The following is a 27,395-nucleotide window of genomic DNA, read 5'->3' on the forward strand; positions in this document are numbered from 1 at the left end:
GATCTAAAACTCGACAGGGTCTTTCGGTGAAACATTGGAATGCTGCTCGCGGCGCTATTGTTTAAAGTTTTGTTCAATGCTCAAATAAATATGAACTGGAAATAACGGGCCGCATTTCCTTCTCTCAGACAGATCCTCCACCGCGGCAGAGCCTTTTAATTGGGAGCCCAATGGTCTCTTGCAAAACTTCAAGGTGCTTGAAGGAAACTTCACAATAATCCACAACTGGAGAATTGTGTCCAATTCTGAGCACCGCACTTTAGGAAGGATGTGAAGGCCTTAGAGGTGGCGCAGAAAAGATTTACTGGAATGGTTCCAGGGATGAGGGACTTCAGTTACGTGTACAGACTGGAGAAACTGGGGTTGTTCTCCTTTGGGCAGGAAGGTTGAGAGGAGATTTGATAGAAGTGTTCAATTCATGACGGGTTTAGATAAAGTAAATAAAGAGAAACTGCTCCCTTGGAGGAAGGGTCGAGAACCAGAGGACACAGATTTATGGTGGTTCACAAAAGAACCAAAGGCGATATGAGGAAAAACGTTTTAAATCAGCGAGTCGATATAATCTAGAATGCATCTCCGGAAAGTGTGGTGGAAGCAGATTTAATCGTGACTTTCTAAAAGGAATTGGATAAGTATTTGAAGGAAAAATATTTGCGGGTCTACAGGGAAAGAACGGGGGAATGGGACTAACTGGATTTCTCTTAAAGAGAGCAGGGCCAGGCTCAATGGGCCGAATATCCTCCTTCTGTGCAGTAACGATTCTATGAGTGTATGATTCCATCTCTCTCAAGCTTCATTTCAAATTCTGCTAACTTGATATTCAGGCTTTTTTTTTCTATACTTTTATCTCTCCATCTCCCTCTGTCTCTGTCCCTCTGTGTTTTCCCCTGATGAACTTCTCAGGCTTCCTTGAACGGACAAAGTTAATCGAACCTGCGACACCGGCAGAGAACGGTAAAGATCGAAAGACTGAGACGGTTGGAAAAGTAAAGGACCAACCCAGATGATGAATTCGTAGCCAATGTCCACATATTGATTTCTCTTCGTCCTCATAGTGAAATCATCAGTCCTTTTAGCCCAGAATAAAAACAAATTATTGTCTTTATAAAGCGCTTTTCACGACATCAAGACGTCCCAAAGCGCTTTACAGCCAATGAAGTATTTTTGAAGTGTAGTCACTGTTATACTTGTGGTAGTTTGGATAATCTGCGGATGCCGAGACAGACAACAATGTAGCTTTAGAGCAATTAATTCTGCAAAGTCTCACTTGATAATACAAGTCGCACATTCGAAACGAATGTGGTAAAGAGAGGCTAATATTGTTGATATGAAATAGTTAATGTACGTCTTCACATTGCCGTACATCGGAATAGAAAAAGTGATAGGATGGAGAGAATGGTGGCCGATCGGCTGTGGTCGGCACCGAATTCTGCGTTGGTTTCACCCCTCTGTTAGCAGTGGCTCGTTGGTCTTGGGGTATGATTCTCGCTTTGGGGATTTGCTGATTGTTATGTGAGAGATCCCGGACGAGCCCTGCGGTGTTACCATTTTTAGTTCAAAATCACTAATTGGCTTCTCACGTCTTGTCAGCGGTGTAGTCGGCAGGATTGTCTTAATTCCAGTGCATGGAGGACAGAATGCAGAGGTTCTGTCGACGACAACACACATGGAGAAAGGAAAATATCACAAGATGGTGTTCAAATTGAAGCTGAATGCAAATGTATCCCAATTCACGTGACCTCATGAATGGAGAATGAAAAATGCTCCTCTATTGGGTGGTGATCGAACCCGCGCCTCCCGCGCAGAAAGCAAGAATTTTATCACTGAAATCACAAAGTCCGCAGAGCATCCGGCGCATGCGCTCAGTTCGAAACCTGTCTAAAAGAACATACAGTCTCAGAGTTCTCCTGTCATAACCTTCTTCGTTCTCTTCTGCAGCCGTGTCGGATTTGTCGCTTGCAGCTGCGATGACCCAATGATTAAGAAGTAGGACTTGCAATGTGATTTTCCAACCCAGCTTCGACGCAACACACGTGGAGAATGGAAAATGTCTCAAATGGTGCGCAGATTGAAGCTGAGGGCGAATGTCGCACAATTCACGCGATCTTATGAATGGAGAATGAAAATAATCCAAAACGTACCGGAAATCGAACCCCGGTTTCTCACGTGATAAATGAGAATTCTATCACCGAAACAGCAAAGTCAGCACATCAACAAGCTGTAAGTTTCCAGTTGGAAACCTGTCTGAGAGAACAAAGTGTCACAGATCTCGTGTGATAACCCTACGCATTCTGATTTATAGCTGTGCGTCATCGATGTTTACAGCTGCGATGGCCGAGTGGTTAAGGCGTTGGACTTGAAATCCAATGGGGTTTCCCTGCACAGGTTCGAATCCTGTTCGCAGCGCTACTTTTTAAAGTTTGCTCAGTGTTCAAATTAATCAGAACTTGAACGAACGGACCTTGTTCGCTCCCTCAGAGAGGTGCTCCATCGCCAACGACGCTTTTAACTCGGAGCCCAATGATCTCTCGCAAAATTGCAAGACACGTGAAGGAATCTCTCCCAAGCTCCATTCGAAGTTCTGCTTGTTCGCAGAACTTGACATTTATACAATTTATTTCTATGTTTTAATCTCTCCCTGTCTCTGTCTCTTGACTTTGCCTGTTTTTCTCCTGATGGACTTCTCAGGCTTCGTGAACAGCGAAGAATGATGGAACCTGCAACACCAGCAGAGAAGGGTAAAGATGGAAAGACTGAGACGGTAGGAAAAGAAAAGGTGCAACCCAGCTGATGAATTCGTAATTAATGTCCATACGTTTATGTTTCTTCCCCTCACAATGAAAAAATCAGCAATTTGAGTACAGTACACTTATGGTAGAGTGTATAATATGCGGATGTTGAGACCGACAATCGAACCTTTGCCGTGGCGATGAAAGCGCCGAATCCTAAACACTAAACCCCAAGGAAACGATGAAAATTCTTTGCTGCGAACAAGCAGAGCAACGCGGCCTTTCCTACTTGGCCCTTTGTAATTCAGGTCATTTTCCTGCCAGACAAACTGCTCGCACAAAATGGCATTTTCTGTTCGAAATAATATCGCGACAGAGGTGATGTTCAGGCAATGACATCATCAAGTGCAAGTAGGCATGTACATGAAATGGAAAGTGAGGTAATTGAATCCTGTTAGTAGTTGAATCCCTGTTTTAATCACCATGAATCAATCGATAACTTTCTGTTTCAGACTGAAGGCGATGTTGACGTGGTTACCGAGACACAGTCAAAACTTTATAAGATTTTTATGCTTTGAATGTGATGATTTTTTTTCATTTCATGGACTGCATCTTAAGAGTGAGATTAAAAACGCAGTGGAGTCGTTGTTAAATTTAACATTAACTGGCAATTGTCGCTGTTTATCACAGGGACGCCCGAACTGGTTCTCCGATCAAGATGAAAGTAACGCAACGAGGAACATCTGATACAACACGAAAGGCATCGGGCTATGACAAAAATCCCCACCGTTTTGCTTTTCCAAAATAAAGGGTGTGAAATTTATTCTCTGAACATTGGAACAGTCTGGTCTCGCTCACCCCAGAAATCTCCATGTCACAGCGAACCAGCTCTCCTGCTGCGAATGCGGCCTCCCTTCGGGCCGTTCAGGGGCTTGTCTGTCAAGAAGAATTGTAATTACCGTGAAGCCAATGTTCCATTCCTTTATATGATTCATGTGCCTGATTCCCGACCGCAGGGTAAATGGTAGAATATCAGCCCTGCTCAGCTGGCAATGATTCCGGTACATTTTCTTGATTCCAAAACATGCGTTGAAACCCTGGAACTTTGAGGCGATGAATCCTGAGAATAAAATAAGGGCTCGAACCATCAAACTTTCACGCTGACGGATAACACCGCCGAGAACAGGTGAAGAGGTCACCTGCTAAACCAATAATTCACTGGGCTAAACTTTGAGTTTGCAGCGACCAATATAACAACTGTCTACAGTCAGTGAAAAATGAATGATTAAAGCTTGTAGGAGTGAAAATCCAACCAGCCAGTCTTCACTCTTAAACCAGCAACTATGAAGAAAAACATGCCGGAGAAATACTCGATTTCAGTGCGGCGACACTGGGCCAGAGTAAAGTTCATTCAATATAATTGCCGAGTGGCTGGAGGGTGGATTTGGAACTCCTGACCGATTGCACCATGCATTTTCCAGATCTGCTTGGATCACCAATCCCTTCAGCTCATCGCTAAGAGGGACAACTCGATTCTCGGTTTCCTTTTCCTGACGATTGATGAAATTTTACAAATTGCAAGCGATCAATATCAAATGTAAAGACGCCACCGACATGCTCACAGATGCAAAGCGGCCACACTCTGCTTCAATGAGATGAAAGTCAAGAGCGATTTCACGTTCGAATGCAATGGCTAACACAATTCATTCAACGAAAGTTCAGGTCGTTGAGGTGCCTTTAAAGTCCTGATTGTTTCTATTGAACTTCTTCCCAAAGCATTTGAGATTCACGTGGGACGATTTGGGGACGTTATTTTCTTTTGTGCAAAAGTTTCAACTGCAGTTCAAGATCAAAATTCCAGGGACGACAATTTATCGGTGCTGGGACCACTGCTGTTCACAATTTATCGGTGCTGGGCCACGGTTGTTCACAATTTATCGATGCTGGCACAACTGTTGTTCACAATATATCAGTGATAGGCCCACTGTTTTTAACACTTTATCAGTGGTGGGACCACTGTTGTTCACAATTTATCGGTGCTGGGACCACTTTTGTTCAAAATTTACATTCATGATTTGGACACGGGAATCGGAAGTACAATTTCAAAATTTAGGGACGACACCTCATTGCGAGCTGTAGTTAATACAAAGAAAAATGCGAATAATAAAAGAAGACATTAGTAAATTTGCAGAATGGGCATGTAAATGGCAAATTAATTGCAATATTTATTATATACTCCCTTGCCTTTTTGACCCCCCCCCCCCACCCCACTAAATGCATTACCTCACACTTCTTCAGATTGAATTGCATTTGCCACTTTTCTTTCCACCTGTCTGCTCTCTGGATATCTTCCTGCAGTCGACAGCTTTCCTCCTCACTATCAACAACAGGAACAATTTTTGTATCATCTGCAAATTTCTTCATCATGCCCCCTACATTTCAGTCTAAATCAATGATCTGTACCACGAAAAGCAGGGACCTAGTACGAATCCGCATGGAACCCCACTCGAAACAGCCTTCCAGTCACAAAAGCACCCGTCGACCACAACCGCTTGCTTCCTGCTCCTCAGACAATTTTGGATTCAACTTGCCAATGTCCCTTGGATCCAATGGGCTTTTACATTTTTGACAAATCTGCCCTGTAGGACTTTGTCAAAAGCCTCGTTAAAATCCATGTTGACTCCATCAATCGTGATACCCTCATCGATCCTCATTGATACCTCCTCAAATAATTCAATTCAAACGACCATCCCTGAACAAATCCACGCTGACTGTCCTTGATTAATCCGTGCCTTTCTAAATGACGATTCATACTTCCCATCGAGTTTATGCTGACTGGCCTGTATTTACTCGAACTTTCCCTTTCTCCCTTTTTAAACAATGGTACAACGTTAGCAATCCTCAAATCCTCCTGCACGACACCTTTTGCCAGGGTGGATTGGAAAATGATGGTTTGAGCCTCCGCTATTTCCTTCCTTGCTTCTGTTAACAACCTGGGATCTATTTCATCTGAGCTTGGAGATTCAGATCGAGAGTTTGAGGACTTCTTTTTCCTCTTTGCAAACGTTTGTCCCGCAGGTCAAGATCACAAGTCTTGGTCCAAATTCGGATGTCTTCCGGCTTTGAACCTCAAATCGTGAATTATACCCCGATCCCAACGAGCCCAGAAACAAGAACGTGTCCTCAAATTAACGTGTTACAGGCACATTCTCTGAGAGGTCTGTCTGTGGAATGAAAGGGCGTTTTTGAACAGTCATTCTGTTATCCGTTTCCTCCTGAAACCTGAACAAAAACGAACACCACATTGTTATTTTGTCACTTTACTCCATAAATTAGGTAAAATAATAAACTGCATAAGGCACTACTGGGAGTTGAACCCAGGATCGTCTGTTTACTAGACAGATGCTTTAACCAACTAAGCCACAGCGCCAATTGATAACATGGTGCCCCCCACCTCCTCACTAATATCTATCAGCGACACTTCACTGTTGGGGGTTCAGGCCGTTTTGTCTCGGTCCATTTCGCTTGTCCGTTGACCTGTGCATCCCGACACTGACTGCATTTCTCGCTGAGTTTATCTTTGTGTATCCTTCAGTGAGTTGATACATGGATGATTATGTGTGATTGTATTTGTGACATGAAATAAATCAGGGCTTCAGACAATTCTCGCTCTGACATTGGAGAACTATTGAGCCGAACTTTACAGCGAAGTGTTGTTTATTGTGGTGCTGAAACTAAAAAAAATCGTAAGAGGAGCAAAAAGGGAAAAGGTGAAAAACTTATGAGGGAAAATGAGGACAACTCTCAAGGTTTTTACGAGTATATTCAGAGAACGAAGGGAGGCTGAGAGTAATGTGGGCCGCTAAAAGACAGATGGAGGTGATATTGTAATTGAAAATCAGGAAATGGCAGAGTTGCTAAATTTTTACTTTGCATCGGTCGTCACAGAAATGGATGACGCTAACATACCAGAGACACGAGGAAAACTGTTAATAAATCAAGGGGATTCAGTATAAGTAAAATGATGGCAATGGAGAAAATGAGGAGGCGAAAGATAGACAAATCTCCAGGACCTGATGTTTACCATCCCAGGGGATTAAAAGGAACAGGTGAGGAAATTGTACATACTTTAGTCATGATCGATCAAAACTCTCTTGATTTAGGTATTGTTATTTAACGAAGCGCATCTTGATTGGAGGCTTCTTTTTGAGAAAGATCTCGAAGTGATAATAGAGAGACCGAAAATAAAGCTGTTTGGCAGGAGCGCTGATGCTGTCGGTTGTTCGCTGCTCTCGTGTTCCACAATTGTTAAGCGTGCGTTACTTATTTATAGCAGCATGGGCTCCAGAAATGACCAGGTTGTGAGTTCGAGCGTCTTCTAAAACAATCAAACCTTTTACTCCGAACATTTTGATCGGAGTTCAAGGTACAAATGGTATCTTCAATAACGCATCTTGTTAACAACCAGTCGTTTTTACAATACGCCCTTGTGGGACAAACGTATGGAGGTCAACAATCGACTTCTTAGTTTTCCCATGTGGGCATTTGGGTTCCTCTGGCCTACCGTCTTTCAATAGCAAATGTCAGTTTACTTGTTCAAAGGGGGAGAGGGGGCTTTTCGCGGCAGCTCATATGGCAAAGGGGCCGGTACGAGATCTTTAAATGTAAACAACCAAAAAACAATTCTTCTTTTCTTTCAGCCGATATTCATCGGTTGCAAGTTTCGTGTTGGGAAAATTTGGAAGAGAAATATTCTGCCTGGTTTCACTGTGTCACGGGTGAAATTATTCAGCTTACAGATGTTAATACGCTGAAAGGTCGGGAGGCCTTTTCCAACTCCCGTGTGGGACAAGTTCAGCCTTTGAGCCTCTGGGTAAAGTGTTATTTTTAATTGCTGCTAACGAATGACAAGACATTTCGCACAAACAAGAAGAATTGTAAACTCACGAGTTCACTGTCCATGTTTCTTACATCTTGTTCAACAGGAAAAAGGATTCTCCTCAACATGTTCCTGAGAATTTTATCAAACGGACCTCACCCTCGTTCGACGGCTGCAGGGATAATTCAGAGATCTCCCATGAATATGTACGATGGGAGCTTATGTAGTCTCGAGCCTGGGTAGCTCAGTCGGTAGAGTATCAGAATTTCAAAGTGGGCAGTGAGCTGAAGGTCCAGCGTTTAACTCCCTGTCCAGGCTCCAAATTTCGGAACAGCTGGCAAGCTGTGACTTTGTAGGGGGACCTGAGATGTGTTGTCAAAGTTTCGCTGGTATCTTGTTTCCCAGGGATGGGCAGTAATGAGCCGTCTGAGGCGGTTCCCGATCAGGAATTCAACTTTACTGTATTAGTTCACTGTATTAATTTCGCAAAACTCATTAAACTCTGTAAAAAAGACGAATACTTGTTCAAATCGCCATTGATCAACCAGTAACTTTCTGTTTCCGGCTGAAAGAAATGCTAACTTTTTTATGCGTCAATTCACCAGGCCGAATTTAGGGAGTTCAGAGGGGAAGTGAAAAAGGAAATGAGAGGCAAAGAGAAATATGACTATTGACTGACGGCCAACATAAAAGGGAATCCAAAAGACTTCGACAGGCATGCAAACAGTAAACGGGTAGTCAGAGGAGGGGTGAGGCCGATTCGGCACGATAAAGGAGATCTACTCATGGAGGCAGAGGGGATGGCCTTGGTACCAAATGAGTACTTTGTATCTGTCTTTACCAAGAAGACAGAGTCTCAGCAAAGGAAGTTATCGTTGAGATTCTGGATGGTCTAAAAATTGATAAAGAAGAGGCACTTGACTGGCTGGCTGTACTTAAAGTAGATCAGCCACCACGTCCGGATGGTTGTTGAGGGAAGTAAGGGTGGAAATTGCGGAGGTACTGGCCATAATCTACCAACATCCTTAGATATGTGTGTGGTGCCAGAAGACTGGAAAATTGCAAAGGTTACACCCTTGTCCAAAAAAGGGTGTACGATTAAACCCAGCAACTATAGGCCAGTCAGTTTAACCTCAGTGGTGGGGAAACGTTTCGAAACGATATCCCGGGACAGAATTAACAGCCACTTGGACGAGGGTGGATTGATTCGGGAAAGGCAGCACGGATTTGTTAAAGGCAAATCGTGGTTAACTGACCTGTTAGAGTTTTTTGATGAGGTAACAGAGAGGATCGATGAGGGCAATTTAGTTGATGTGGTGTATAAGGACTTTCAAAAGGTGTTTGCTAAAGTGCCGCATGGTGGGCTTCTCATCAAGATTGCGGCCCATGGAATAAACGGGGCAGAAACAACATAAATGCAGAATTGACGAACAGAAGGAAACAGATTACTGGTGAACTGTTGTTTTTCGAACTGGCGAGAGGTGTACAGTGGCGTTCCCCAGGGATCAGTGCTGGGACCACTGCTTTTCTTGATATATATTAATGACTTGGACTTGAGTGCACAGAGCACAATTTCAAATTTTGCAGATGAAACAAAACTTGGAAGGGTAGTAAACAGTGATAAGGATAGTGATAGACTTCAAAGGATATGGACAGGCTGGTGGCATGGGCGGAGACGGGGCAGATGAAATTTAACGCAAAAAAATGCGAAGTGATACATTTCGGTCGGAAAAACGAGTAGAGGCAAAATAAACTCCAGGGCACAAATGTAAAAGCGGGAGAGGAACAAAGAGGGATTTATGTGTACAAATCGTTGAATGTGGCAGGGCAGGTTGAGAAAGCGGTTAAAAAGCATAGGGCATCTTGGGCTTTAGAAATAGATGTATAGAGTACAAAAGTATAAAAGTATAGAAGTCAGGATGAAACTTTATAACACACTGGTTCGAACACAACTGAAATTTTGTGTGGGGTTCTGGACACCGCACTTCAGGAAAGATGTGAAGGCCTTCGAGGGGGTGCAGAAAAAAAATATTATCATAATTCCAGGGATAAGGGACTTTACTTACGTGGATAGACCGGAGAATCTGAGGTTGTTCTCCTTGGAACAGAGAAGGTTTTGTCGAGATTTGATAGAGGTATTCAAAATCATGAAGGATCAAGGCATGGAAGATGGAGAGAAACTGTTCCCATTGGCGGAAGGGTCAAGAACCAGAGGACATAGATTTAAAGTGATTGGCAAAATAACCAAAGGTGACATGAGGAAAAACTTTTTTACACAGCGAGAGGTTCGGATCTGGAATGCACTGCCCGAGGGTGTGATGGAGACAGATTCAATCATGGCCTTCAAAGGGGAGCTGGATAAGTACTTGAAAGGAAACAAAATGCAGGGCTTCGGGGAAAGGCAGGGGAGTGGTTCTAGCTGGATTGCTCTTGCAGAGATCTCGCACGGACTCGATGGCGCGAATGGCCTCTTTCCGTGCTGTAAGCTTTCTATGATTCAATTCTATGTGTTGGTTGCAATGCAAAGGGAACAGAGCGTGCCATAAATCGACACGACTCAGTATCCTCACAAGCAATGTATTTTGAGAGCAACTAATTCTGAAACGTCTTGCTTGATATCTCAAGTCGTGCACTCGAAAGCAATTTGGTAAAGGGAGACTAATATTGGTGCACAACTTGATATTGCTGTCCACCCGAACAGAAAACGAGATTGAATGGATCGAAGTGGTCTGAAAGGATGGCCGATCGGCTGTGAGACGCAACCAACTTTTACACTGGCTGCACAACTAAAGTAACAGCGGTTCGTTGGTCTAGGGGTATGATTCTCGCTTAGGGAGTTTTATTGAGTGATATGCGAGAGGTCCCGGCTTCAAGTCCCGGACGAGGCCGTATGCGTTTCGCCTTTCAGTGAAAAGTCACCAATTGTCTTCTCACATCATTTCAGTTTTGCTGTTGGTGGAACTGAATTATATCCGGAGGATGTTTGAGCTCCAGTGGACTGAATGCCGAAGTTTCGTCGACGCAATACACATGAAGCAAATAAAATGTCTCAAGATGACGAGGAGATTGAAACTGAATTTGGATTTTTCCCAATTCAGGCGGATATTAGATGACGGGATAGAAAGCCACATATCCAAGTTTGCCGATGACACCAAGATGGGCAGCATTGCAAGCAGTGCAGATGAAAGCATAAAATTACAGAGAGGCATTAATATAAAAAATGAATGTGCAAAATTGTGGCAAATCGATATGAATTTCGTCAAGTGTGAGGTCATCCACTTTGGACCTGAAAGCATAAATCAGAGTACTTTCTAAATGGTGAAAAGCTCGAAACAGTGGAGGTCCAAAAAGACTTTGGGGTCCATGAACTTACATCATTAAAATGTCATGGACAGGTACAAAAAATAATCAAAAAGGTTAATGGAATGTTGGTCTTTATATCCAGAGGACTAGATTCAAGGGGATAAGCATTATGATACAGTTATACAAAGCTCTGGTTAGACCAGACCTGGAGTATTGCCTTCAGTTCTGGGCAACGCACCTTAGGAAGGATATATTGGCTGTAAAGGGAGTGCAGCGTCTATTTACTAGAATGTTGCCTGGACTCCACAGTTTAAATTAAGCGGAGAGATTACATAAACTCGGGTTTGCCTCGAATTCAGTAGATTAAGTGCTGATTAGATCGAACATTTCAAAATATTAAGGGGAACTGATGGGGTAAATAGAAAAAAAAGATTTCCGCCCGTTAGCGTGTCTAGGACTCGGGGACACAGCCGAAATATTCGGGTCAGGACTTTCAGGAGTGAAGTTGGGAAACACCTCTGCAAGCAAAGGGAGGGAGAAGTTTGGAATTCTCTTCCGCAAACGGCAGTTGATGCGAGCTCAATTGTTAATTGTAAAACTGAAATTGATAGATTTTTGTTAACCAAAGGCATTAAGGGACTTGGGGCTAAGGCGATAATATGCAGTTAGGTTACATATCAACCAGGATCTCACTGAATTGCGCCTAAGGCTCGAGGGGCGAAATAGTATACTTTTGCTCTTCAGCTCCTCATTGTTACAGAATGATCCTGCATTGTATCGGGAATCGAACCAAGGTCTCCAGCGTAACAAGTAAGAATTCGACCCCAAGCACCATCAATGCGCGCGTTTGTAACAGCAGCATGTGTCCATTTGGAATCCGATCTGAACGAACATGCCGTTTACAGCTGCGGTGGCCGAGTGTTCAAAGCATTGGACTCAAAATTCAATTGATGTTTTCCTGCCCAGGTTTGAATTCTGCTCGCAGAGCTCCTGTTTAAAGATCCCTTCAGTGCTGAAATAGATTAATTGGAGTTAATTGACCGCATTTATCTCTCTCCCAGAATGAGAGATTCTCCAGCGAGGCAGATGCTTTTCAGTTGTCTCCAATCTTCAATTGCAAGATTTCAAGACCCAAGAAGGAATCTCTCCCAATCTGTAACATAAATTCTGCCAGTTTGCAAAACCTGACATTTATACTCTTTATTTTCTTTGCATGCATCTCTCCATCTCTCCATGTCTCCGTCTCTTGTCTCTCTGTATTGTCCACAATGGACTTCTCAGGCTTCCTTGAACGGCGATGGCTGATCTAACCTGCAACAATAGCAGAGAAGGGTAAAGAATAAAAAGACTGATGAAGTAGGAAAAGGAAAGGTGCAACCCAGCTGATAAATTCGTAGCTAATGTTTCCACATTCGTGGCTCTTCGTTCTCATGGTGAATGAAAGCAGCAATTTGAGTGAAGTGTACTTCTGGTGGAGTGTAAACTACGACGATGCCGAGACAGACGACAATGTCGTTTCAGAGTAATTCATTCTGTAAAGTGTTACTTGATAATACAAGTCGTACATTCAAAACAAATTTGATAAAGAGAGACTAATGTTGTTGATCTGATATAATTAGTGTAGAACCTGATATTGCTCTACATCGTATATCGTACAAGAAAGCGAGTTTGGATGGCCATGGTGTTCTGAAATGATGGCGGATCGGCTGCATGGCAGCGAAATTTTACAGTGGCTGCACGGCTCTGTTACCAGTTGGACTTTGGATCTGATTCTCGCTCAGGGAGTTTCACTGGCTCAAATCCCGGTATGAGCCCCCTTGCGTCACCATTTTTCGTCAAAAACCACCAATTGGCTTCTCACATCTTTGAAGTAAGTGCAGAAGGCAGGTTTGACTTATCTCCAGCCGAACATGTTTGAACACCAGAGGAGAGAATGCAGAGGGTATGTCCACGAAAGACAAGTCGACGAAATGAAGATAATCTTTCAAGAAGTTGTGCAGATTGAAGCCGGCACATGAATTTATCCCAATTCAGGCGATCTCATGGGTACAGATACAAAAGGTAAAGGAAGCTGCATTGGCCTGGAACCAAACCCCTGGTTTCCCGTCTACACTGAACCACCAATCCACACACGGCTGCAGGCTGCACGTGTAGCGTTGGATACAAGTCTGGAACATGCAGTCTGGCAGAGTTCCTGTGATGAGCCTGCGCAGTCTACAACCGCGTGCTACCTGTGGGTGACCAAACGAGTGGGTCAAGCATGGTCTTGAAATTCACTGAGATTCGAAATCACTTCACACCGCCACTGTAAAATGGTCAAATAAATAAGAGCTGTAGTTACCAGGCAGTGTTTACTTTTTTCAGAAATAAAGTTATAATCCAGCCCGATGTTCACCTCTAATATTTCACGACATTCGACGAATTTCCTTGAAGCTGCAGCTTAAATTCTGCTCAATCACAGAATTGGAGATTTATACGATTTTTCTTTGCATGCATCTCTCTATCTCTGTCTGCGTTTCTTCACTTTCGGTGTTGCTCCCTAATGGACTTATCAGGCTTCCTTCAACGGCCAGGTCTGGAAACCCGGGATGGGAAAAGGCTGTCGGATCTTCGTCCAATTGTTGGATTTCGACGGGATGAGTTTTGCTATTTTCTTTCTCCGTTTCCGGAAAATATAAACCCAGATGGGATTTCCCATGCTCGGGTCCCGTCACCTTGGGGTATTGGTAATCAACCCGATCTATCACTCGGTCTTAATATCTGTATTCTCATTGCTAAACAATAAAATTACAGTTATTTTCAGGACACATTTTAGAAATTAACACGTAACAGACTTATTCGAAAACTAGAAGCACGTGGGATTAAAGGGCCAGTGTTAACGTGGGCAAGTAATTGGCTGAGGGATAGGAGGCAGAGATTAGTGGTGAACGGATGTTTTTCTGACTGGGGAGAAATATGCAATGAAATCCCCCAGGGGTCGGTATTAGGACTATTGCTTTTCTTGTTATATATAAATGACTTGGATGTGGGAATAGGGGGTACAATTTCGAAGTTTGCGGATGATATAAAAGTTGGCAACGTAGTAAGTAATGAGCAAGATAATAGCAGACTTCAGGAGGACACAGACAGACTTGTGAAATGGGCGGTCACGTGACAGATTTAACGCCGATCAGTGTGAAGTGATGTACTTTTGGATGAACAACATGGAGAAGCAGTATAATCTAAATTGAACAATTTATGGGGGGTTCCAAGTGCAGAGGGACCTGGGAGTTCATATACATAAAACAGGTTAAGTTGATAAGGCGGTTAAGAAAGCGTATGGGATATTTGGCTTTGTAAATAGGGGCATTGAATACAAAAAAATGAAATCATACTAATCCTTACAAATCATTGTTTAGTCCTCAGCTGAAGTATATTGTACAGATCTGGGCACCACACTTTTGGATGAAAAGACAGTGAAGAGGATTCAGAGCAGGTTGGCCTGGATGATACCAGTGATGGGGGACTTCAGTTATGTGGAGAGATTGGAGAAGCTGGGATTGTTCTCCTTACAGCAGAGATGGTTAACGGGAGACCCAAAAGAGATATTCAAAATAGTGAGGGGTTTTGAAAGAGCAAGTAGGGAGAAACTGTTTCCGTCTGGCAGATTTAAAATAATTGGGAAAAGAACTAGAGCGGTATTGAGGAAAATTATTTTCACACAGAGGGTTGTTAAGATCAGGAACGCACTTCCTGAAAGGATGGTGGAAGCAGATTCCATAGGATCATTCAAAAGGCAATTGGACATAATTGAAGAGGACTAATTTGCAGTGTTATGGGGAAAAATCTGGGGTGTGAGTTTAATTTGGACAGGTCTTCGAAAAAGCCGACACTGGCACGACGGTCGAATGGCCTCCTTCTGTGCTGTAAGATTCTATGATTCTATGATTACCTTCTGAATCATTGCAATTGAAGCTATTCAGTGTTGAGCAACCAAGAAAATTATAACGTGATATTCGGCTTCTCCATTCGCTTATGAATATCGCAGATTATAATGTCCAGGCGGGGGTGGGACTGAATGGGGGATAGAGTGCGGAGATTGGAATGGAAGCCCAGCAGAATGAACTTGGTCTCATCAGTATTAGTTATTTTTCCTCCCAGTTGCCCGAAGCAGGCGGTGAAAATTCTTCTCGAGAGAGGATCGTCATTTCAGTTCAGAAGGAAAAAGGGATCAAGAAAATCGGTTAAAACGAACACAGAATGATCCGGGACTTACAGCACATCCCTTTTAAACAGACACAGACACGAAATGATCCGGACCTAATCATAATTATGGTACATACGTTGACCATAAGATTCACTCTTTTTACAATGACACCAATGTGCAATCTGATATTTCGCGACCTGACAATCTCAACACCTTCCTGGAAGGAACTGTTGCTGATTTCAGCAAACAATGCAAAATACTCCGTCTGCCGTTTCGAGAAGGATGGGACTTTCACTAAACCTTCTGGGTGGACTGAATGAGTGAAACGAAACTTAAACACAATAACGACGAGAATGGGATTCTAACCCACGCGTGCAGAGCACAATGGATTAGCAGTCCATCGCCTTAACCTCTCGGCCACCTCGTCACATGCAAAAATACGCGAAAGCCCCTTTATTCAAAATGAAAATACTGAAATAAAAACTGTAAATGTGTATCTCCTCAGCAGGTCTTTATTCATCGAGACAGAGTTAACTTTTCAGGTCGATGACCATCACACGAGTATTCCAACTCACTCAAATGGCGCCTTGTAGATGGTTGAACGGCTTTAGGGAATTAGAAGGTGAGTCACTTGGCGCAGAATATCCAGCCTCTGACCTGCACTTGCAGCCACAGTATTTATGCGGCTGGTGCAGTTAAGTTTCCGGTTAATGGTAACGACAGTTCTGTTGATGGTGGGGGATTCGGCGATGTTAATAACGAATCCCCACAGAAGAGATTTACTGTAAAGATTCCAGGGATGAGGGGCATAAGTTTCATGGATAGATTGGAGAAGCCGGGGTTGTTCTGCTTGGAACAGAGACGGTTCCGAGGAGATTTGATGGAGGTGTTCAAAATCATGAAGGATCCAGACAGAGTCGATCGAGAGAAACTGTTCCTATTGTCGGAAGGTTCAAGGACCAGAGAACATCGAGTTCAGGTGTGTTGCAAATGAACCAAAGGTGACATGAGGAAAAACTTTTCTACACAGCCAGTGTTTAGGATCTGGAATGTACCGCCCGAGAGGGTGATGGAGGCAGATTCAATCATGGTCTTCAATAAGGAACTGGATAAGTATTTGAAACGAAAGAAAATACAGGGCTACAGGGATCGGGTGGGGGAGTGGGTCTATCTGGATTGAACTTGCAGACAGCCGGCACGGACTCGATGTGCCGAATGGCCTCTTTTCGTGCTGTGACCTTTCTATGATTCTATTCTATTTGTGGGAGGCGATGCGAAGCGAACGGAGCGTGACGTAAATCGACCTGCTCATGTACATTCCCTGATAATAAATGCTACTGTGATGCAAAGAAGAAATTCATAATTATGGTACATATCTTTTATATTATGCTGACTATAAGAGTTACTCGGTTCACCAGGCCGCCATTGTGCACTTTGATTGATACTTCACCTCGATCACACCTGACAGTCCCAACACCTCCGTCTAAGAAACAGTTGGGTGGCAATCCAGACTTTGCTGAATTGTGCAAACAGGTGTAAACCAGCAATGCGGAAAAGCACATCTTATTAAAGAAGGGTTTTTGGTGAGGCGGCCAAAATGAAAAACTCTACAAATTATGGCAGCAGTAAGATTCAAGCTCACATAATTCAGAGATGGAAGCCAGCATCTGAGACAGCGAAGTTACTCACGCACATGGCAAATCCTTCAGTTCTGATGATTCAGGTCATAGAGCTGAAACGTTTCCTCTGGTTCTTTCACCACAGGTGCTGCCTGACCTGCTCAGCGTTTTCAGCATTTTCTGTTTTCATTTTTGTGATTTCACAATGGCTGTTTTCCTGAAAACACCCAATTTGACCCAAGGACGCAGCTCGCACTTCACTTTCCTCACGCGCTTTAAAGTCTGCCGTTTCCGAACAAAATCCCCTCCGCGCCGGACATTCAAAGGACCTTTCGCTCATGGTCAACCTCCTGTAATCGACACCCTTTCACCATTGCCGCTCTTTTCATTTCTCCTCATTCCTTTTCAATCGGACATTTCCACAGACCTATTAAGATCAAGCGGAACATTTCCGACCTTCCTGCACCGCCCAGATTGCCAAAAGTGCACTTTTCAGACGTCATTCGCAGCTGTGGAGCGCCGCCCGTCTCTCCCGCACATCAGCTGCTCGGGGAAAAGCGCCAACGACCATGAAAACAAAACTCAGTTCTTCAGTTAACATCCCGCGTATCACAAGATACCCCATGGAAATTTCACGGAAAAGTATGCCGCTGTCCTTCCGAATGCCAGCCCTGCTTTCTTTGAGCTTGTCTCTGGAGCAGATGGAAGTGTATCGACTGGTTTCAAGGCACAAATGGACATTGATGCGAACGGGACATGTGCCCCCGAGAAACAGCGGTCGATGCAGTGCAAACTTAAAGGTGTAAGACTGTGAAAGTGAGTGTTAGAGTAGGCAAAGCCGCAGAAAAGTGTCAATGAAATAGACCATGATTGTGGAAGGAAAAAAATCTGGAAGAAGCGGCGGGTCTGAATTATGGATCTTTCAGCAGAGAAACATGAGAGAACAAAGACAGGACACAGACAAAGGTGCTGGAGGCAGAAAGAAAAAGAATGAAATAATAGAAATGAAAAGAGAGTGAAAGAAAGGATAGGATATAAGGCGATGAAAGAAAGAAAGAGAGAAAGAAATAAGGGAGCGAGAAAATCAAGCGTGCAATACTCAGCCCGCAAACGGGCGCTGCTCCCAATCGGCTACACTTCGCCCCACAGACCCTCATCCCATTCACACCATCCTACAATACACTGTCAATGCTGTGCAGTGAAACAGAGAATTTAAAGGTAGAAAGACACTCACATCGTCCTACAATACACTGTCAATACCTGTGTAGAGAGCCAGAGGGTTTAAAGGTACAGAGACACTCACACACCGTCCTACGATACACTTTAAATACACGTGCAGTGAGACAGCGAGTTTAAAGGTACAGAGACACTCACACACCGTCCTACGATACACTTTAAATACACGTGCAGTGAGACAGCGAGTTTAAAGGTACAGAGATACTCACCTTTTTTTTCAAAAGAAGCACATCCCAGAAATAAGATAGAGCGTGGGTCAGTCTCCCTCTCCTGGTGTAGCTGAGGCTTGTCAGCCAACAGTTCCCTCCTCCCAGTATTGGCTGTGGAGGAAGTACAGTGTAGATTTAATGGAATACCTTCAGTCTGACCGAGGTTAGGCTGACTGGCCACAAATTACTCGATCTACCCCTTTCTCCCTTTTAAACAACGGTACATCTTTAGCGGTCCTCCAATCCTCCGGCATCACACCTGTAACCAGGGAGGATTGGAAAACGATGGTCAGAGCCTCCGCTATTTCCTTCCTTGCTTCTATTAACATCCTGGGATATATTTTATTCGGGCCCGGGGATTCAGGTGGAGTGATTTCGGGCTTTCATTTTCAAGTTTGCAAACGTTTGTACCGCAGGTCAAGATCACAAATCTCGGTCCAAATTAGGACTACTTCCGGGTTTAAACTTCAAATCGTGAATTATCCCCCGACCCCAACGAGACTGGAAAGAAGAACGTGTCCTCAAATGAACGTGTTACAGACACATTCTATGAGAGTTCTGTCTGAATAATGAAAGGGCGTTTTTGAGCAGTCATCTTGATATCTGTTTCCGCCTGAAACCTGAACAAGTACAAACACCACAGTGTTATTTTGTCGCTTAATTCACAAATTAGGTAAAAATAATATGTTGTATAAGGCACTGCTGGGAATTGAACCCAGGATCGCCTGTTTGCAAGACAGATGCTTTAACCAACTAAGCCACAGCGCCAATTGATTGTGTACTGCCCACACCTCCTCTCACTAACATCTATCAACGACACGTTATTGTCTGTTCGGGGTTCAGACCGTTTTATTTTGTCGATTTCGCTTGTCCGTTCACCTGTGCATCCCGATACTTCCTACATTTCTCGCTGTGTTTATCTTTGTGTATCCATCAGTGCGTTGATACACCGATGATTATGTGTGCTTGTGTTTGTTATATCAACTAAATTCGGGGATCAGACAATTCTCTCTCTGACAGTAAAGAACTATTGAGCCGAACTTTAGAGCGAAGTATTATTTATTGCGGTGCTGAAACTAAAAACCGGAAGAGGAACAATCAGGGAAAAGAGAAAAACCTTTGAGGGAAAATGAGGACAACAATCAAGGTTTTTACCAGTACTTTAAGAGAAAGAAGGGTGACTAAGAGTAATGTGAGCCCCTTAAAGACAGTTGGAGGTGATATTGTAATTGAATATCAGGAAATGGCAGAATTGCGAAATATTTACTTCACAGAACAAAATGAAGCTAACATACCAGAGACCCGAGGACAACTGTAAATAAATCATGGGGATTCAGTATAAGTAAAATCATGGCAATGGAGAAAATAATTAGAATAAAGATAGACAAATCTCCAGGACCTGATCGTTACCACCCGAGGTGACTAAGAGGAATAGGCGAGGAAATGGCACATGTTTTAGTCATGATCGTTCAAACTCTCTTGATTCAGGAATTGTTCCTTTGATTGAAACATTGTCAATGTCACCCCATTATTTAGGATGGGTAGCAGAGATGAAGTTGGAAATTATAGACCCATTAGTCTGACGTCTGTTGTGGGGAAGTTACCAGTATCCATTATTAGGGAAAGAATGCCTGAGCACTTGGACAAATATGAAGTAATCAGACAGAACCAGCATGGATTTGTAAAGGGTAAGTCAAGTCCAACAAAGCTAGTTGAACTTTTTGAAGATATATGTAATGTGGTAGATAATGGAGTGTCTATGGGTGTTATATAATATTGAATTCCAGAGGGATTCGTTAAGGAACTACAGGAGATACTGTTAACATAAATGGGAGTGCGTAGAATTTAAAGCAACCTATTGAAACGGGTAGGGAGTTGGTTAGAAGGTGGGAGACAGAGACCCTGTGTATAAATGACGTAGACGACGGAATAGACTGCCGTATATCCACGTTTGTCGCTGACACCAAGTCAGGTGTCACGGTGAGTCATGTAAATGGAAGCATAAAGTTGCAAAGGGAAATTGAAAGATTAAGTGAGTTGGCAAAATTGTGGCAGATGGAGTTACATAGAATTACAAAGAATGTACATCACGGAAACAGGCAATTCGGCCCAAATAGATTATGCCGGTGTTTATGCTGAAGACACGCCTCCGGCATCCCCTCTTCATCTAACCGTATGAGCAAACCCTTATATTCCTTTCTCCTCCATGTGTTTATCTCGCTTCGCCGTAAACGAATCCATGCTATTCGCCTAAACTACTCCTTGTGGGAGCGAATTGCACATTCTAACCACTCTCTGGGTGAATGTGTTCCTCTTGAATGCCATATTGAATTAAACAGTGAATACCTGATGTTCATGGCTCCAATGATTTGGAGTCCTCACCTCCGCAAGTGCAAACACCTTATCTACGTCTAACCTATCAAACCCTTGCATAATCTTAAAGTCCTAGATCAGGTCACCCCCGAGTCATCTCTTTTCTATACAGAAGAGCCCCAGTCTGTTCAAACTTTCAAAATGGGCAAGTGTGAGCTCATTTACTTTGGACCGAAGCAAGATAGATCAGAGTATTTTCTAAATGGTGAGAAGCTAGGAATGTGGAGGAGCAGAGATATTCAGGGGTCCAAGTACAGAAATCGCTCAAAGCCAGTGGAATGGGAGAAAAATTAATTTAAATGTCTCATGGGATGTTGGCCTTTATTTCAGGGAAGCCGATATTCAAAGGGGGGAAGTGTGTGACAGATATAAATCCCTGCTGAGAACCAATTTAAAGTATTGCATTCAGTTCTGGGCACCACATCTCAGGAAGGAAATGTTGGCCTTGGAGGGGGTGCAGCGCAGATTCACCAGAATGATACCGGGGCTAAAATGGTTAAATTATGAAGACAGCTTATGCGGAGGTCGGTCCTCATTTTTCTCTTATGAATCAGGCCACAACCGTTTTCTGTTGACGGGAGCGCGTCCAATACTAAGTCAGTCAGAATCGGATGTAAATCACATCACGGGCACAGCGGCTCTGGGACTGACGACTGGTTTAGCATTGAGTTTTTTTATGGGATGGGCTGTACATTGTTTGTATAATAATAATATTAATAAGTTGGATACAATGAAGGTTTTTTCCGTTATTTCCCGTTTCCACCCTCAACAGTTTTATATAGTAACAGGTAACAATGTTTAAGGGATGTGATGTACAGTGTTGGAAGTATCAGTGTAATTTAACTTGATACATTGAAGAATCTCTTGTCTATCCCAGGCTCTTACCTCAGGTTTAGACCCTCAGCTAGTTTAAAATCGGTGACTCACTGATATCAATAAACCAGTAACAACACAGATTGTTTTAAACGCCGAAAAAAGGGGAAACCTGGTGGTTGATATCAAGTTTTATACATTATCTCTGATCTGATTGGTGCGCCTTTCCCTTCAATTCACGACTTACAGGAAAAACTCGACTTTACAGTCGATTTTCGGGTCATGACGTATGGTGATATTTCAAATATTTGATATCGACCTTTATCAATCCCAATATCGTCACCAACACGTTTGACAAATGCAAAGCGGCTTCAATCACGGTTTTGCTGACACAACTCGTTCAAAGATACTGTCGGTAATTCGAGGGTCTTTCAAGTCATGACACGAACATAACAGTTCGCGCTGCCGTTTTCCGCAAGACGCTTCAGATTCATGTGGAATGATTTCGCTCTGGCGGTTAAATCCGTTCCCTCTTCACAAATCCGCGTTTGACCACGTGTCTTATAGTATTTTTGATAACCGATACCAAATCGGCTTGCTCTGTACTGTACATTACTTTTTAAATATTACAGATAAGCAGAGCACTAGAGATGTCACAGCTGTGACTTTGACTTTTCTCCCTCTCGTCTCGATCTCACCGGCAACTCCCACTAACCACAATCTTCTGTCACACTTCTCCATCAGAAAGTTCCGAGCCTCGGTTTTCAAATGAAATAACGCCCATCTCTTCAATCAACGACAGCCCAGGGAGAGTTTCCCAATTTCGTCTCACACTTTCCCCAAATCCTCCTTAAAGTACCATCAAAAATTGTCCCTAAGTTAATAATAATATAATTAAAGGCTCTTATCGTCTGGGGTTTTGTTTCAGATTCCACGGCTTTTAAAGGTCACTGCGGATATTTATCGAAGCGCATCTTGATTGGAGGCTTCTTGGAGAAATCGGAGAAAGATCTCAAAGCTCTTGTAGAGCAAGCGGTCAGCGTGCGGCACTTTTATCAGCTTCAGAAATGCCCAGGTTGTGAGTTTCAGCCTCACCGAGAACAGACGAACATTTTACTCCGAACATTTTGACCGGAGTTCAAGGTACAACTGGTATGTTCCGTCACGCATCTGCTTCTTAGTGTTCCCATGTGGGCCCTTCGGTTCCTCTAGACTCCCGTCTTACAACAGTAGGTGCGAGTTTACTTGTTTACGGTGGGAGAGGGGGCGATTAGCGTCAGCTGATGCCGCAAAGGGGCCGGTACGAAATCTTTAAATCTGAAGAACCAAACACACAATTCTTCTTTTCGTGAAGCCGATATTCATCGGTTGGAAGTTTCGTGTGGGGAAAATTTGGAAGGGAAATATTCTGCCTGATGTCACTGTGTAACGGGTGAAATTATTCAGCTTACAGATGATAAGATGCTGATAGATCGAGAGGCCTTTTCTAACTCCCGTGTGGGACAAGATTAGCTTTTGAGCCACTGGGTGAAGTGTTATTTTAATTGGTGCAAACGAATGACACGACATTTGGCACAAACAGGAAGAATTGTAAACTCACGAATTCGCTGTCTGTTTCTTACATCATGTTCAACAGAAACAAGGATTCTCCTCAACACGTTACTGAGAATTTTATAAAAGGGATTTCACCCCAGTTCGACGTCAACGAGGGATAATTCAGAGTCCTACCATAAATCTGTATAATGGATCTTTTTGTAATATTGAGTCTGGGGAGCTCAGTCGGTGGACTATCAGACTTCTATAAGCGGCTAGTGATTTGAGTGTGCAGAGTTCAAATCCTTGTTCAGACAATAAACATTGAAACAGCTGGCAAGTTCTGTGTTTGCAGCGAAGCAAGAACACTGCGGGACAGATGATGCCTGCAATGTGTGGTGAAAGCTTCGGTGGTATATTGTCCCCCAGGGATGGGCAGTATTGCGCTGTCTGAGGCGGCATTTGCAGCTTTCCGACAGCAACCTGTGATTGGAGGGAGCGGGGCCGGACAGGCGGCCTGAATGTCGTTGCTGTCGTGGCCGCACTCAATCCGGGAGCTGGGGAACATCGAACTTCGAAAAACTGATGTGTTTGTTGCCGCGGCAGCAATGCTGTTTCGAACTGTTGTTATTAACCGAGGCCGCTCTTCAGGGTCCTTTCATGGTCTCTCACAAATCAACTAAAACCAGTCGCAATGAGGAGCTTTGAGAGGGAAATTCTGCACAGTGCAGGGCAGGAAACTGGAGTGAAGGAGAGACATATTCGGTATCTGTGTAATGTTTGAGTGTGTGTCGAACTGAACAGAGAAAGGAAAATATACCGGTTTTTTATTTTATTCATATTTCACCACAGAGTGAATTCTTGCGTTTTTTCATATTTATTGATTTTTAGTCGATAACGTTTTGAAAATGTTTCCGCCCGGTTTCGAACCGGGGACCTTTCGCGTGTGAGGCGAACGTGATAGCCACTACACTACGGAAACGCTGCTGTGCAAACAGTTATAGGAAATGCTCGGAAGATAGTTGCCGTCTACAAATGTTCTCAGTGCTGGGAGACGGGCCGGTTCTCCTTCAGGAAATTAACTTTTACAAAATAGTTTGCTGTATTAATTTCGCAAAAATCATTCAACTAAGTAAAAAGACGAACAGTTGTTCAATTCGCCATGAATCAACCAATAACTTTCTGTTTCCGGCTGACGGAAATCCAACATGTTTTTCATTCATTCATTCACCAGGCTGAATATAGAAAGTTCAGAGGGGAAGTGAAAAAGGAAATAGGAGGGGCAAAGAGAGAGTATGAGAATAGACTGGCGGCCAATATAAAAGGGAATCCAAAAGTCTTCTACAGGCATGTAAACATTAAACGGGCAGTAGGAGCCCTGCTCTGATCAAGGACCATACAGACAGACAGACATCTGACTCAACGTCAAAACGCAGCGTGATCGAATCACGTTGCGGTGATATCATTTTCACAGCAGCTCAGGGTCCTGCCCACAGGTTTTATAGCGGGGCAGTGTTTTATGGATGGGCTGTTGATTGTTAGTAAAATAATATTGATCGGAATTTAATTTGTTACATTAAAGTGCTCTTTGTTTGTTAATTTTGATCTACATCCTCGACAGTATATACAGAAACAAGTAACAATGTTTAAGGGATGTGGTTTATTCAATATTCGTTGTAAAACCCTGTCAGCTGGTGTAAAAATAAACACAAACTACCCAACACGCGGGTAAGCCCATAAAGCTAAGATGTCTACATGGCCGGTTAGCTCAGTTGGTTAGAGCGTGGTGCTAATAACGCCAAGGTCGCGGGTTCGATCCCCGTACGGGCCATAAGATTCCTATTGCAATACTTTGGTAACTTTTAAAAGTTTGGCAGACTTGAGAAACAAGCGAATCCACACAAAATGTCATGTGGTCAATTTTTTGGAGTAACATCCATTAATATGTTTTCTGATCTATCTTTTTGAGGTCCAACGTGGACGGCCTCAAACTTGCTTACGTTGAAATCCATTTGCCGCAGTTTTGCCCATTCACTTAATCCAGTAATATCTCGCTGTAATCTCATTCTTCCATCCACACTGCTTATAATTCTGTCGATCTTTGTGTCATCGGCAAACTTGGATATGTGGTTCTCGATCCCGTCATCTAATATCAATGAGACCGCCGAAATTGGGGTAAATTCACATTCAGCTTCAATCTCCACATCATCTTGAGACATTTTATTTACTCCGTGTGTGTTGCGCCTTGGAAACTTCTGCACTTTGTCCTCTGGAACTCAAATATGATTCAATTCGAACAACTGCAAAGATGTCAGAATCGAATTGGTGACTTTTCACTAAAAAGCAGTGAGATAACATGGCTTGTCCGGGATTTGAACCCGGGACCTCTCGCATATTCCATTAGAAAAACGCCCAAAGCGAGAATCATACCCCTAGACCAACGAGCCGCTTGTTAGAAAGCCCTGCAGCCGGTCTAAAATTTCACCATAGTCTTCAGCCGATCGGCTATCCTTTCCAACCGCTTCTGTCCACCCAATCTCGTTTTATATTCCTGCAGACAGCAATATCAAGTTGTACACTACCTATTTCCAGTCACCAATATTAGCCTCTCTTTACTAAATTCGTTTACAATGTACGACTTTTTTTTTCAAATAATACTTTTCAGAATTAGTTAATCTGAAGCTACGTTGGCATCTGTCTCGGCATCGTCAGAGTGCACAAGCTATCATAAGTATATTTTACTCAGATTGCTGTTTTCTTTCACTGTGAGGGCGAAGAGACAAAAATGTGGAGTCATTAGCTACGAATTTATCAGGTGGGTTGCACCTTTACTTTTCCGACCGTCTCAGTCTATTTTTCCTTTACCTTTCCCTGCTGGTGTTGCAGGTTAGATCAGCCTTTACCGTTCCAGGAAGCCTGAGAAGTCCATCAGGGGACAACATAGAGACAAGAGACAAGGAGAGATAGAGAGATTCATGTAAATAAAGTCGCTTATAAATGGGTGGTTCTGCAAAGTAACAGAATTTTAGTTGCAGATTGGGCAAGATTCTTTCTTGTGTATTTGAATTTTGCAAGAGTACATTGGGCACCCAATTAAAAGCGCCGGCCACGCTCGAGTATCTCTCATGCTCTGAGGGAGATAAATGAAGTGAGTTAGATCCAGTTCATTCATTTGAGCATTGAACGGATCTTTCAACAATAATTCAGCGAGCAGAAATCAAACCTGCGAAGGAAAACTCCATTTGATCTTGAATTTAACGCTTCAACCACTCGGCGATCGCAGCGGCACATGGCAGTACTTAAATGGCTGTAGATGCTACTTTAAACTGCCAGTTGCTTCAAACGATGCCCGATAGACCGGCGTTGTCTTGTCGCTTTCCCAGCAGCTTCATTTGATTCGGTGGGTCAAGTTTGGGAAATTGAATGATTTTCACCGGCAGCTTGTGGTAGTATATTACCTCATTTCCATTACCGGTAATGAACGACTGCAGCCACTGCAGAATTCGGTGCCACCCACAGCCGATCGGCCATCCTTTCAGACCTCTTATATCCATCCAATCACGTTTTCTATTCCGATGTAGAGAAATGTCGAGTTGCACACTAACTATTTCCTCCGTTCTCTTTCGCAAACATATCACTGAACCAAACTTCACAAGTCACTCAGGAAAAATAATTCAGTTCAAAATCATTAGCTTCCGAAGGACCTGCGAGGACAGACTGTCCAAACCTGCGTTCAGTCGTGAAGCTTGTGGGTGTGTTGTGATCCTAAGGTACAGAGACAGGCCTGCGACATAGAGCGAAGGCAGGAACTCAAAAATGTGGCCATAAATGGGCAGACAGTCAGTCACAGTCATTGATTCTGACACACGGCCCGGTAGTTGTTCAGTCAGTCGGGGAGCGAGGCCTGCGAATAAGGCCGAGACCCAATCAGACGGATAAACAGACAGACAGATAGACAGACAGACATCTGACTCAACGTCAAAACGCAGCGTGATCGAATCACGTTGCGGTGATATCATTTTCACAGCAGCTCAGGGTCCTGCCCACAGGTTTTATAGCGGGGCAGTGTTTTATGGATGGGCTGTGGATTGTTAGTAAAATAATATTGATCGGAATTTAATCTGTTACATTAAAGTGCTCTTTGTTTGTTAATTTTGATCTACTTCCTCGACAGTATATACAGAAACAAGTAACAATGTTTAAGGGATGTGGTTTATTCAATATTCGTTGCAAAACCCTGTCAGCTGGTGTAAAAATAAACACAAACTACCCAACACGCGGGTAAGCCCATAAAGCTAAGATGTCTACATGGCCGGTTAGCTCAGTTGGTTAGAGCGTGGTGCTAATAACGCCAAGGTCGCGGGTTCGATTCCCGTACGGGCCATATGGTTCCAATTGCAACATTTTGGTAACTTTTAAAAGTTTGGCAGACTTGAGAAACAAGCGAATCCACACAAAATGTCATGAGGTCAATTTTTTGGAGTAACATCCATTAATATGTTTTCTGATCTATCT

General features: G+C 43.3%; 8 non-coding genes across 8 annotated transcripts; 3 read left to right on the forward strand and 5 right to left on the reverse strand.

The window, feature by feature from the left end:
• Window positions 1-2,324: 2,324 nt before the first annotated feature.
• trnas-uga (transfer RNA serine (anticodon UGA)) lies at window positions 2,325-2,406 on the forward strand. The gene has a single exon. It is a non-coding gene; the product is annotated as a tRNA-Ser (tRNA).
• A 3,679-nt stretch (window positions 2,407-6,085) lies between these two features.
• On the reverse strand, window positions 6,086-6,159 carry trnat-agu (transfer RNA threonine (anticodon AGU)). Its single transcript has one exon. It is a non-coding gene; the product is annotated as a tRNA-Thr (tRNA).
• Window positions 6,160-15,442: 9,283 nt separating this feature from the next.
• Window positions 15,443-15,524, reverse strand: trnas-gcu (transfer RNA serine (anticodon GCU)). Its single transcript has one exon. It is a non-coding gene; the product is annotated as a tRNA-Ser (tRNA).
• A 3,331-nt stretch (window positions 15,525-18,855) lies between these two features.
• Window positions 18,856-18,929, reverse strand: trnaa-ugc (transfer RNA alanine (anticodon UGC)). The gene has a single exon. It is a non-coding gene; the product is annotated as a tRNA-Ala (tRNA).
• A 4,860-nt stretch (window positions 18,930-23,789) lies between these two features.
• trnav-cac (transfer RNA valine (anticodon CAC)) lies at window positions 23,790-23,862 on the reverse strand. Its single transcript has one exon. It is a non-coding gene; the product is annotated as a tRNA-Val (tRNA).
• A 775-nt stretch (window positions 23,863-24,637) lies between these two features.
• On the forward strand, window positions 24,638-24,711 carry trnai-aau (transfer RNA isoleucine (anticodon AAU)). Its single transcript has one exon. It is a non-coding gene; the product is annotated as a tRNA-Ile (tRNA).
• Window positions 24,712-25,237: 526 nt separating this feature from the next.
• On the reverse strand, window positions 25,238-25,327 carry trnap-ugg (transfer RNA proline (anticodon UGG)). The gene is given in 2 exon segments: window positions 25,238-25,273; window positions 25,292-25,327. It is a non-coding gene; the product is annotated as a tRNA-Pro (tRNA).
• Window positions 25,328-27,190: 1,863 nt separating this feature from the next.
• trnai-aau (transfer RNA isoleucine (anticodon AAU)) lies at window positions 27,191-27,264 on the forward strand. Its single transcript has one exon. It is a non-coding gene; the product is annotated as a tRNA-Ile (tRNA).
• The last annotated feature ends 131 nt before the right edge of the window (window positions 27,265-27,395 follow it).

The sequence above is a fragment of the Heptranchias perlo genome, chromosome 20, assembly GCF_035084215.1.
Source record: "Heptranchias perlo isolate sHepPer1 chromosome 20, sHepPer1.hap1, whole genome shotgun sequence".
NCBI lineage: Eukaryota > Metazoa > Chordata > Chondrichthyes > Hexanchiformes > Hexanchidae > Heptranchias > Heptranchias perlo.